Here is a 14,363-nt window from a genome sequence, read left to right on the forward strand (position 1 = left end):
TTAGTTTTACTGCAGTTTTCCACTGTTCGAGGCTCACCGCTGTTAAAGCTCTGAGTTTTTTCCTCTCTGCTGGAGTTTCTTCTTCCACTCCAGCATTCTATCACAGCAGTCTTTCTACAGGCTTCAGTTATGTTTCTTCCTTCTTTCTGATCGTTATTCCTTCTTTCCGGCGTTTACTCATGTCTCTGTTGTAGCTTTATTTCTATTGTCGCCAACTTAGTGCATCAGTTGCAGTTCATCTTGCCAATTAATGGACTGTTCATCATTCAATAAATACACGGAGAGCGGTGTAAAACAGAGCTGCGGCAGGAATGAAGATAGAGATGAGAGGAGGCCTAATTATAGCTGGGAGGATACAAACCAACCAAAAGAGGAGGAGAAATTATGCTTTAATGAATTAATTCATGTATTTATTTATTTATTGCACATATTTATTTTACTTTTAAAAGGTCTTAATTAAATTAAAAGATCTTTTCTTTTATCACTGACACCTGATCATGATATCGACGATAAACCTGAATTGTGACTCCAAGAACTTCTCTTTCTTTCTCCGTTAATATACATATGTGTGTGTGTGTGTGTGTGCGTATATATATATATATATATATATGTATATATATATATATATATATATATATACCCATTTATGCATTCAAATGGTTCCTTGAAAGTTAATGGTTCTGAATAGCACCTAAAGAACCCTAGAAGAAATATATCATAATATGACACACACACACATTCATGGTATACTTACGGTTCTATGGTTAAATGCATGCGTAAATGGTTCTATGTATGACGAAAAAATAGCTGTATATGGTTCTTTAAAGAACCTTTTAAAAATAGTTCTTTACAGCACAAAAATGGGTTCCATTATACTGTAACAATAGATTGTTACCAGTCAAAGAACGCTATATAGAGTGTGCATATATATATATATATATATATATATATATATATATATATATATATATATATATATGTGTGTGTGTGTGTGTGTGTGTGTGTGTGTGTGTATGTGTGTGTGTACTTTAGGCAATGTTCTATGTAGAACCGTTTCTCATTTTTCTAAAAGAACTAAGAACTAATTTCTAAAAGAATGTATAATACTATTATCATAGTAAAGAACCATTAAATATTTTGCATTCAAACTTTCTCAGTTCTTCGGTTATTCACGGTTCACGGATACAGCAGTTAACTATTACAAACTGCTTATTAATTAAACTGATTGATTTCAGCGCGTTACTAAACGACAACGGACGAACACAAACGAAACAATACACACTGTGCCAAACTCTGCACTGCTTCACGTTTCAGGTCTGAGCCATTGTCACTTTAAACAGGCCTGCATTTTGCTGTAAGCTTAAACACAGGCCCACCGTTCAGGCCCACCGCTGAGGCCTGTTTGACTGTATCTGCATGTTCTTAGGGCTGCAGTATGGAGTCTGTTTGGGCCTGCAGCCTGCAGCCTGCCTCAGAGAGGGAATCACACGCTTCTGGCCCACATGTCTGAACAAAAGCAGCATTGATTATGGCATTGATTAGTCATCCGCTACTCACCGAAATCATGCTTTGCTGCAGAATCACTGAACGGAGTTTAATGGCGCCCACTGAACTCTTAGCACAGCGCCACAGCACACACACATTTAAGGAGAACGACAGAAATCAACTACAGAAACTTCTGCTCCTCATACAGCGCGTGACCTCTTTATACATTCATACAGAGGACTGACGAGATCGGAAGCAATCATAATCGATTAGGGGAGCAAATCAGGCTCGAACACATCATAAATAAGCACATTTATTTATAATCAATCTTACATACTTGGTAACTCGGGCATTTGAGTATTTAAACAGACGAAACAATTTGTGGTGCAAACAAATGATTTAATTCGTTAAATCCAATTCAGTTCAACCATCAAACCTACAAAAAACAACAATAATGCAATCAGAAAAATCTGAAATAAAATATGAAAATGGTATAAATGACGCCAGAGATACATAAGTGAATATATGTGCATTAATCTTACAAAAATAATGATTTATTGTGTACATTTTAATTTAAAATTTTGTTCAGAACAAGATAGTTAAGGATGCAATCTACTGATGAGGCACGAGCACGAGCACCTACACACATTTACAGAGCGGAGAAATTAAGGATTTCAGCGCTGGACAATACAGTTAAATACATAACATTAACAGGACACATTCTGACTTAATTTGCCTTCAGATAATCTGCAGTGGGGGTTTAAAGCAAATGAAGGCTTTATGTGAGAATGTAGGCCTCAGTCTCTCTCCACAACATAGAGATCTGCAAACTTTCTGCAAAATGATGAGCAACTGAAAATAAACGGAGCACTTTCTGACAGACGGCAGATCAAAGCTGGTCATCTTTAACACGCATTACTGTTGCGGGGGGATGCATATTTCTTGGTGCTTATAATTTCTGTTCAGTTCTGCTGCACATCAACCATTTACAACTGTTATTCACCTTTCAAACTGCACTTCATTTCAGATTTAGATGTCAGATTTTCAGTTCAGATCGCAGATTTCAGGTGATGGGCTCTAGAAAAAAAAGTAAGCTTGAATTATTTCGATCAAGCGCGCGCACGAAAAGAAGATGAGAAATGAGACAGTAGTTTCGTCTTCATCTTATTAAAATGAAGAATCGTGGCCCATTAGCAGCCTTTCTCCTCACTACTGTAAATAACTAACAGCTCAGTGAAGATGTTCATGAAGATTTGGCTTTGATCACAGCCCTTAATAATAGATATACATGAGTAATTCGTTCCTCTGTTGTGAATAAATTCATAATAAATTCAATAATTTCACGCGGCGCTGTTTATGACGTTACTGTAATAATCCTAATATTAATAAATAAGCAGGGAGCTGGTTTTCTTTCAGCAGTGAAGGAGAGCAGGTGTGTGTGTGTGTGATAGAGACCTGTGTATGTTAAGAAGATCTACGGCCCTTCAAGCCTGATCGATAGATCTGCATTCTGATCGATTAGAAAAAGGCAGAAATTTCAGCGACAATTTTAGGCTTTCAATCAACACGAGGAACAATGTTATTGAAACAGAACAATAAAATAAAAACGCATGGAGACAAGCTTATAGAGTCAATCAACAACTTAAAAAATACAAAAATATAATTGTAATGGTACTATATATATATATATATATATATATATATATATATATATATATATATATATATACGCATGCCCAATTGTGTCCTGCATGGCTTATTTCCCTCTGAATTATCGATAATCAATTGGCTGTATTGATCGAAGGCGTGAATGATAATTTTTTTAATTACAAGTCCAGCACAGCCTGCATTGTTTACTGATGCTGTTACACTGTGAGACCCCCTAAAATATTAGTTTTAGGTTTATAATGTATAGAGTTTAATCGAATATACGTACAGATTCATTTGTGAATTAATTCTATTATTCTAGTGGAAAAGCGATTTTTAAAATTATTTCTGCGTAAAATTTGTGAAAAAAAAAAACAAAACAAAACACTGAAGCCTCATTTTTCCTTCTGTCCAGTTCTCCCTCGTGCGTCAGGATCGACCCCCTGTTTTTCAGAGCTGCTCTCACAGACATTAATTTCAAAATTTTAGAATCCAGAAAATGTCATTTCTTTCTGAGGGTGAATAATGGATCACGCGCTCCGTCATTTCCCCGCGATCGATCACTTTGATTATTGCAGGCTGGGAAGTCCGATTTCCCCGATTTCATGTAAAAACGATGAATGTAACGTGTAGAAACTTTTCCTTCATCCACATTTCTGTATCGTCTTTAATTAAAGCACGCGCGCCTTGTCAGGTGGGCTTTTTTGTGCGTTTCTGTTTGATTTCGCTTCCAGAACATTTGTTCAGAGAGTCTGGAGCTGCATGCTGCAGTACCAGAGTCCGCACTGCTGAGTCCATTTGGGCTGCTTTGGGTCCCAAAGCCACTTCTCTGATCGGATCAATGAGTTCAGCAGGACTGTGAGTGAGTAGTGTATTTCTGTGCTAGACTGGACATTACAGTGACCATGTAACTGCTGCTTTTACACTTCTGCCCTCTCCAACTCCCACTCCACTGCCGTCCACTCTGACCTTCTGTCGACTTTACTTGAGTATTATGACTGTATGTTAAAACTTTCTGAAGTCTCAAATTATGGTATCATCAAATTATAATGGTGAGTAACAATATAAATCAGTAAAAAGTATAAAAGAGGCTTTGAATGATACGTCGCTAACAAGTGATGACACTTATGGCAGCACCTCCTTGTGTAATTATTACTGTTGATCACAATCAAGTACATCAGTTTAACCCTATGAACTTCTGGTAGTATCATTTATTAATGTCTAAGGATGTGATAATATGGACATTGTGGGCTAATGCTGCTATTCAATATTTTTATGTAGATATCAATGCTGATACATATACATTTATAACATATAAAAATCTTCCCAGGTTAGCATTAAAGAGAAATGTAACATTGATTTTTACAGCAGCAATTATCTACAGAGACCGATATGATTCCAATATCATCGTCCATCCCTAACCAGGATGTATTGATATGTATTATTCGCTAACTGCTATAAAGCTATTATGTAGTATATGTACTAGGAAATGAAGTCTGGGCACATACAGGGTTCAAGGGATTTAGGGGGTTAAACTAACTGGTTTAGAGCAGGAAAACTGACTTCAGATGTTCTGATGATATACATAATTACATATCCACATCCATACTCCCATATTTCATTTGAAGCTAATTTAGTAAAAGTCAATGTCTAATGAGTCAACCACATCGTCATTCATTGTCAAGATGCGTTTCACATTTTACACAGTGATGTTTGTAAAGATCCCTCACTGCTTCATCAATTCAGCATCACCATTCATCAATATGATTACAGTACTGTGCAAAAGGTAGAGACCACCCTTCATTTATTAAAAACATTATTTATTTCTCAGGAGAAAAAAACAGAAAGCATGCATTTAAGAGTAAATTACAGAAGCCTCAACTAAATACAACAGTATTCAGTGTGTCCACTTTTTGCCTTTTTTACAGCTTACATTCTTTTCAGCAGACTTGCTTTCAGTTTTTCAAAGAAATCTGCAGGGATGTTTTTCCACACCTCCAAAGTTCAGTCTTAGAAGTTGGTTGCATTCTCTGCTCCTCATAATCTGGACTCTGGGGTGGTCAGTCCATTGTTCTAAGAACATCATCAGCTTCTTCAATACGCAAATGTTCTCTTTTCTCAGTATGCGCTTCTTGACAGCTACACATCCTTTCAGACTCATAGTGTTGAGCTGTCGTCTCACAGTGGAAGGATGGACAGAAACACTCGTGTATATTTCAGATCTGAAGCAAGAGTGGGATGAAAGCACTGAAGTACTGTTGTCCTGATGGGGACAGTTTTGGTGGTCTACCAGGTTTTGCAGGTGGTTGTTAGGAGTCCCATTTTCACTATAACTTTTAATCATTTTGTTTAACTCCAGTTTTAGAAACTCCTGTTTTTTCCACTCCTGACTTTCCGGTTATCTGGAGAGGACTAACTTAATGGCTGTTTTGAGTGGAAAAAAAATAAATAAAGTGTGGTCTCTGACTTTGGAAAATACTGTATATATAAATATATACATTCATTGCCTTTATAGGTAGAATATATATGCAGAATAATGTAAATTCAGCATGATGTTGTGCACATTATGCTCATTTATTCATGTTAATATGCCTCTGCACTGTAGGTCATTTCTTGCACTTGTGTGTGTGTGTGTGTGTGTGTGCGCCTGCTTGCGTGCATGCGCACGTGTGCACACGTCCAGCCTTCAATACTCAGGTTTAGACCTGGAGAGAAAGAAAGGGGAGAAAAAAATCAACCTCCACACTCGATAAAGCACCGGTTGCTAGGAGACTGAGGGAGAGATGGATTGAGGAGGCACAGCCGATCAATTCTGGAGAGAGTTAGGGAGAGAGAGTGAGCGAGAGAGTGTGAACGGAGGGCGGCGGAGAGCTAAAAGTGACTGCGGCTGCTTCACCAACACGCTCCTTTGAAGTCAAGTCCAAAAGCCGCCTGCACACCTGTCTCCAGCTGCCCCTCCTGACCCCTAATAATGAATTCATCTGCGCCTCTCACCTGCCCTGCCCCCCCAACCTCTGTGTTTACATCTATATTCACACAGCCTTAACTCGGCAGCTATTGACGGAGGAGTTCCTAATTGTGCATTTTGCAACCCGCAACCTGATTCAAACTCCGCCAGCCAGCCCAAATAGATGCCCACCCCCCTATTGATATAGCAACACCCACCCACACACGCACACACACACACACACATACCCTGCAGTGTGCGTCTGCCCAGAGTAGTGTTGAGTGAATCGACTGCTTATTGATCCTCCCACTCACCTCCCTGCAGTCAGCTCTTGTCCTACATAGCATGGCCTGTCTGATTCCTCCCTTAATGGCTTTTACCCAATGCCAATCTTTATTTAAACTGAAAGTAGGAATTAGCACTCACCTCCCCATACACACACGCACACCCTACTCCTCTTCCTTCCATTCTCTCTCGCTTTCTTACTTTCTCCCTTCTTTCCATCAACCATTCATCTTCTCAACCATTCATCTTCTGCGCAACCATTCATCTTCTAATCTTCATGCTCACACTGTTACTTGCAATTTGTTCATCTACTGTTCAGTGCATTTTTCTTTCTTTTCTTACTTCCATTTCTTTCTTTTCATCCACCATTCATCTTCTCACCTTCATGCTAGCACTGTTAGTTGCAATTTGTTCATCTACTGTTCAGTGCACCATTCCTTTCTTTGTTCCTTCTCTTACTTGTTTCCATTTCTTCCTTTTCATCCACCTTCTTCTTCTCATCTTCTCATTTTCATCCCCGCATTGTTGCAATTCGCTAGTCTACTGTTCTTTGTTACATTCTTCTTTGTGTTTTTCTTTTTTTCGATCAACGATTCATCTTCTCATCTTCATGCTACACCGTTAGGGACAATCTGGTTTTCTGCTGTTCATTACTTTTTTTTTTTTACTTTTTACTTTCTTTTCTTATTCCATTCATCTTCTCATCTTCATGCTCAGACCGTTAGCTGCATTTTGTTCGTCTACTGTTCACTACACGATTTCTTTCTTTGTTCCTTCTTTTACTTATTTCCATTTCTTTCTTTCTTTCTTAATTTATATCTCCTCCTTTGCCATGTATCCACTATTCATCTTCTTATCTTCCTGCTCATGCTGTTGCAGTTTGCCCATCCACTGTTCATTCCATTTTCATCTTTCTTTCTGTACCACTCATCTTCATGCTCAGTCTTAGTTGCAATCATCTTCTCTTCAAGCATTTATCCACCATTCATCTTCTCATCTTCATTTACACTTTGTTGTAATTTACTAGTCTACCGTTTGTCGTTCTTTCTTCTTTCTTTTTATCAACCATTCATCTCATCTTCAGGCTCACACTAATTGCTAGTCTACTGATCGCCATTACATTTTCTCTCTGTTTTTCTTTTCATCAACCATGTATCTCTTCCTCAACCATTCATCTTCTTCTCTTCTAGTGGCTAGTCTGCTGCTCTTCGTCCTATGCTTCCTCCATTCCTTTTTCTTTCTACCAACCATTCATCTTCACCTCATCCATTCATCAACAACCATTCATCTCCCCGTCTTCATGCTGTCATTTGGCCCTTCATTCCATACACACTCTCTCTTTCTCTCTCTTTCCATCAAGCATCAATCATCTTGTCTGTTCACAAATTGCTACCTGCAATCTGTTTGTAAAAAATAATATGATACATGGAATTTTTTAGTCATATTATATTTTTGTGAGAATATGGTCAAATATATCACTGTGTACTTTACTGTTCTTAGTAATAATCTCAAACATTACTGTGCTCCTTATCTGCTTTCATCTAAAGAAGCTGTAGCCAATAAGACACTGCGTTCTATCCGTGCAGGCACGCACAATGGGGATTAATTGATCTGCTAATACCACAAATAAATCAATCCCTCCCTCCCACTGAGCCCCTCCGGCCAATGAGGAGGTGGATGAGTGGATCAAAAGGATCTGCTCAGCAAATGAGAGGTGGGCTTGGAGTAAACTGGCAGTGGTGGAGGCTCAGTGGAGGCAGGGAGAGTCAATCAGAATCTCATTAGTGGGAGATATTGTGCCTGAATAGTATTGCATGGAGTTCTGCATCCGCATACGTGCAGCACTGCACCGAGCTGGGGAGTCAGATGGTGAAAGACAGAGCAATATGTTAACATCCAGTATTAAACGCTGGAGTGTTGAGTGCTGAAAAGTCCACATCTCTCTCTCTCTCGCTCTCCCCCTCTGTTGTTTTCCTTTTTCGACGTCTATTTTCTTGAAGCCGCTTCTTTTCATGCTTATCTCATACAGCTTTTTCTTTCCCACAAATGTGTCCTCATCCAAAAGCTCACATCATAAGAAGCTAAAAATATTCCCTTTCTTTCCCCTGATATTGATTTTGCCTGTAGCATTGTTTGTGTTGTCTACCGTGTGCGTATGGGAGCGTTAGGAGAAGACTCACAGAAAGCAGCTTAAGAATCACATCTTCAGTTTCCAGTTCTCTACTTTCAGCACTCCCCTCACGCATACTGTGAATTTCAAAAGGCAGGCATTTGCGAAATGAGCGAAAAAGCATATTCTTTTACTCTAAGCATCCCAGGCTCTTTTGTCACTGGGATAGAATGGAAATGGAGAGAGTTGATCAATAGCTTATTGATCCTCGTTGGAGGGAGTCAGGGGAATTGAGAGAGAGAGAAAGAGAGAGAGAGAGAGAGAGATGTGGGGGTTGATTGTGAGATGTGGGGTTTTTGAAATCCTCGGTTTAAAGGATGATAAATGCTCTGCTGAAAATAGGCGCTGTTGTCCTCCTCATTGCATGTGCCCAAAATGATGCTGCCAGATGTGACTGGACGCTTTATTTTCCCCTCATAAAAGAGGACAGTAATGCAGAAAACTGGTTCTGCTTATGCAAGATAAAGAAAATTTCACCTGTTTGGTGACCTCTGCCCTGCATACTTTTTTTCACATCCTTTGAAATCAAGAGCTTAGTGCTCCTGTATTTGAGGCAAGAGGTGAAGATTGCATGAAGAATTTTCACAGTAAATGCTTCAGGTTCTCCCATGGATTCTGTAGTGTGCAGAATGTGTTCTTTTCTTGTGTATATTTTAGTTAAAACTGCTTACTTTGCACCAGTACCCTAGAAATAAAGGGTTCTTTGGAGCAATACCATAGATAAACAAACAAACATTTTTGATTTCCCAAAAATGGATTTTTCAATGGATGTGATTTAAAGAAAGCTTTTTGTAATTGAGAAGAACCCTTTTAAAAAAACCTCTACAGAATTAATGCTGTTGGATTCTAAGCTCACTTAAAATAAATTTGTAGATTTTATTTTTACTTTAATGGTTTTTCAGTGCAACCAATAGTTACAGTTAAAGACCTCGGTGTTACACTGAATGTTAGTCCCATATCAGTTATATCTTGAGAAGCATATTCAAAATAAGACACAAGCTAAGCCTAAGTGACTGCTTTCTTAACTAGTAGATTAGACTATAACATGTTACTGGCTGGTTGCCCTGCTGTATCTCTAAATAGGCTTCAACAACTTTATAATGCAGCAGCCAAGAGAAGAAAGTTTTAGCGTATTACTGTGGTCTTGTTTGGTTTACACTGGCTTCCTGTTAAGTTCTGCCTCAACTACAGTCTTGCTAAGCCTAGCTCCGTCATATCTTACTGATCGGCTGGAGCGTTATAGTTCAATCAGACCACCGCTCAGCTGAGGTAGGCTTACTGCAAACTCCTAGGATTACTTACAGCTCAGTTGGTGGAAAATTATTTTCTCATACAGCTCCTAAACTCTGGACAAGCATTCCAGACAATATTGGGAATGCAAGCTTGATAGATTTATCATTGGCGTGCATACATCTGCAGCTCAATTTTTGTAATTATGTTGTTATTTTTTACCTAAACGGTAGCGGTTTTATCTGTTCAGTGTGTCATATACCCTCGTGCAAAGATTTTGTAGCTAAAATGAAAAGCACTACCTAAATTCAGACTCTAAAACGCTACATCCAAGCCAAGAACCATTTAGGAACCACTGTAGAGTGTAGGCCTCATATTCCACTGGCTCTGGTAGACCACTGTACTTTTCCATGATGACCAAATAAATGTTTACTTCCAATTGCATTGCTTCTATGTGCATTTGAACAGGAACTGATGTCTGTCCACGTTTGTCCACCGTAGTGTGCTAACTGATGCTGAAGATACATATTGGGGCTATCTAACCCTGTATCACTGTCGGATGTTGGGAACTAGGTGTGCATGATGTTCTAATGTGCAAAGCTGGCCTTGCATTGATCCCCGTGCAGGATGTCAAACATTTTAGCGCAGATCTTGCCCTTGTTATTGCCCTCCACGGCCAGGCTGTTAATGCACTAAAAAATCGTTTGGCCCTATCTTTCCCAACCCATCTCCACACAGTGCCCGGAGCAACAGAAGAATACGCCACCATTGTACTGTACAACCACTCCTATCCCTCCCTCCCCCTTCCTGCACTCCCCTCATCTCTCCCCTCATCCTCCCATTCGCTGTCTCCATCTATCTTTACGACACCTTGTTGCATCTCCCTAATGTTTCCGGACTTGACGGTCTCCATGCTCAAAAATTCATATTAGAGCTTGCTGTGTGTGTTTGCGGTTTGGTGAGCTGCAGTCTGACCAAATAAACTGGCTAATAAAAATAATGTTTTCATGGAGGAAGGCGAGAGGCTGGGAGAAAATCGGGAATTGTTGTCTGCTCCCCAACAACACTATCTGCTGTCCTTCCTCCTTTTATCTTCATCCACTGCCCCACGTATTAACATCACTGTCCAGATGATGAGATATACAATGCTGTGCAACAATCAGAGATCATCCTTCATTTATTTAAAATCCAGTCAAAACAACTATTATATACAAGTTATTCATTTTTCAGGGGATATTTCTGAGGAGATTAGATGTAAGATAGTCCACTTGCATAAGGAAGAGGAAAGTCAAGGAAAAATAAGTGACTGAAGTAACTGAATTTAAAAAAATCATTTAAAAATAAAGAGAAAATGAGACTCCTGACAACCATGCAACCCTGGTAGACCACCAAAATTGCCACCATCAGATAAACAGAACATAAATCTTACATCTAAGAGAAGAAAAAAAATATCAAGCTCAACTTTTGCTTCAGATTCAGATCCACAGGTGTTTTTTGTCAGTCCTTCCACTCTGAGAAGACAACTCAGCGCTATGGGTCTGAAAGGATGTGTAGCTGTCAAGAAGTTCTTACTAAGAAAAGAAATTAGATGAAAAGAAGAAAACGTGCAAATCAAGCAAAGAAGTTGGTGTTCTCAGAACAATGGACTGACCAGCCCAGAGTCCAGACCTCAACTGAATCTGTTTGGGATTACTTAGATGGGAAACTTGGGATTACTTTGTGAGAAGCAGAAAATGCAACCAACTTCTAAGACTCAACTTTGGAGGGGTAGAAACATATCCCTGCAGATTTCTTTGAAAAACTGAAAGCAAGTGTACTGAAAATAACAGAAGCCCTTTAAAGGCTAAGAGTGGGCACACAATATATATGCTTTCTGCTTTTATTCCTGACTCTGAAAAATTAATAACTCATACTTACTGGCTGTTTTGACTGGAAATTAAATAAATGAAGGGTCGTCTCTGACATTTGCACAGTACTGTAGGTTAACATTGGGCCTAGCTTCTTAAGCTTTGGGCTCACCATCCAGAAACCTATCAGTTTGTCTACTTAGTCATTCATCACTTGCCTATCAATCCCGGAAATATGACTTTTCTTCCTGTATGCCGTCTTGCCATTTACAACAGGATTATTAGAGTTGTTAGAGATTGTTTATTGCGTCTTCAACAAGATAGTGGCTTTGCATGTATGGGTCTATAATGCTTACTCACTGTAGATATGATACCGAAGCTGGAGCAAGAAATCACAAACTACACCTTCATACTTTTTGGGAACTATGTTAAATGTAGCAATGGCAAGACAAAAAGGTTGGCATGATGTGGACAGGCCAACTACCTGCAAGGTGAGATGGTGATCCCTACAGTATGTTGATATACATGCATCTTAGAGTGCCACTGGTTTTCAACAGCAATTACTTCTGCACCTACAATAAAAATGGAACAGAGCAGAGAAATATTGCAGTTGTTCATTTGAACTAATACATTGCTTTATTCCATTTAAATAACAGAATTAATTTGTCTTGAAAAACCCAGTTAAACTGTTTCTTATCACATTAACCATACATTTCACAACAAAATATGTCTATATTTTACAGTGTGATCATATCAAACATCATATTTTCTGAATTTAGGTCAATGACATAATATGCATTTTTTGTGTCTATTATTTTCCTATTAAATAGTTAAATAAATACGTGACATATATTAACATTATTCTCCAACATCTCTTCTATACATTTCATTTTAGGTGTTTATGCCTACCTAAAGTATAAAAATGTCAGGTGGGGTGACCATCCAACCATATACGTAGATTAGGTAAACAACTTAAGACAACTTAGTCAAAAACAAAATTCTAAATTAAATAGTTTGGCATGATTTTATGTTTAAAAATAGGGCACATTTAAAAGTATTCAACTTATTGAAAAACATTTGTCTGTAAAGTCTGACAACAAAGAATTTTTATTATGAAAGATTATGAGTGGGCAGGGTATTGCACCATAAAGAAGACCCCAAGCAATGCCAAGGTCAGTAGCCCTTTTACTATAAGTCATTTTTAGTCATGGTTAGGCTGGGTCAGGTGGTAGGATCACTGGAAAACAATAAAGATGTGTAATTTTATTATAATATTGTTTATTTATTTATTTATTATAAATTATTAATTTAATGATGTTGTATATCAAACTTTGAGTTCATAGACAAAGACTTGGGTATCCATGTACAAAGACTAGTTCACACACATTTTCAGTAGTGCTAAATCACTTCAAAATATTTTGCCACCTGACAATTTCTTGGTGGTAAAATTGATAATCTTGTTTAAAATAGTATTTATATCATTCTAAAATACTTTGAATAGATTCTTGTAGATACAAAAATGCACATCATATCCTTTTTACTAACATTTTTTCATCATCAATTTGACTACAGTTATATCTGGACCAATGAGATGGGGATCAAATCTGTTGACCAAACACCTGTCCATGACCACTTTAATTTAGTGTGGGGAATCAAACTTCTGCAACTGGAGTAAGCTCCGCACTTAGCTCCATATAACCTTACCAACTAGAGGACACTTTCAATCTCACACCTCTCGTGTTATGGTGAAACAGCTTCATGGTGTTAACAGGCCAGCCTGTGGTGTTGCTGCCTCCTCTGAGAAAAAGTGGAGTGTGTGTGCCTGTGGGTGTGTGAGAATGGCGTTTCTGTGAAGTGTGTCAGTGAGAGGCTTAAGAGGTGTGTGAAGAAGCTTCCTGGTGCGGTTTTGTCAAGTGAGCGTGTGAGTAAATGGCAGTGTTTAGTGTAAATGACTGCAGCTAATCAGACGTGCTGTGGAGTGCTGTGTTTGGAGAGTCCTTACATTCTCAAGGCCTTTCAGGGTCCTGACACCTCTTAACCCCAATCCCACTTTCCTTCTAGCAGCTCAGAGCTAGAGCTCCCGGCAGATTCCCAGCCTGCACAGCCACCCGACATCAACAGGTACAGTGGAGCAGTGTCTGTCTTTAAAATCAAGAATTTGAGTTGGTCAGGAAAATGAAAAGAAAAAACATGTCTGAATATTCTACCAAAAACTGTATTTCACTAGACAATGATCTCCAAAGTCTTCAGTCCAAAGTCATTTTTTTACTATACATTTTCATATCTAACAGATCACATTTTATTCTGAGTTACACTCCTACAAATAAAAGTGCCAAGGGGAGCCAAACAGGTTATTTGGAGCGCTTCCCTAAATAACCTTGAAATCAGGGGTCTCAAACTATTGCCCCATGAGACAGCTTTATACAGCCGTTTACAAATCTACAGTTTATCACAATCGTTTTGCGGATGTAGATTTGCTTTACACACCAGACACTGTGACTGGTTACCCAACACAAGCTATATATCAGTTTAGACTGATGCTTATGAAGTTAAAAGCAAAGCACTGCATTTAAGAGGAACCATTCACACGAAAACCTGACGCAGCCTGAACGGTGCACATTGAGTGGAAATGGCTATAATTTAGCTATACCTAATATAGCTATTACTCTAATTTAGTTGCTTAAATAAGTCTTCCTGGATTCACTTCTGATTTAGTAGTAGATATAATTATTTAGAATTCAAAAATTAATAG

This window comes from Colossoma macropomum, unplaced genomic scaffold, assembly GCF_904425465.1.
Source record: "Colossoma macropomum unplaced genomic scaffold, Colossoma_macropomum, whole genome shotgun sequence".
Lineage (NCBI taxonomy): Eukaryota > Metazoa > Chordata > Actinopteri > Characiformes > Serrasalmidae > Colossoma > Colossoma macropomum.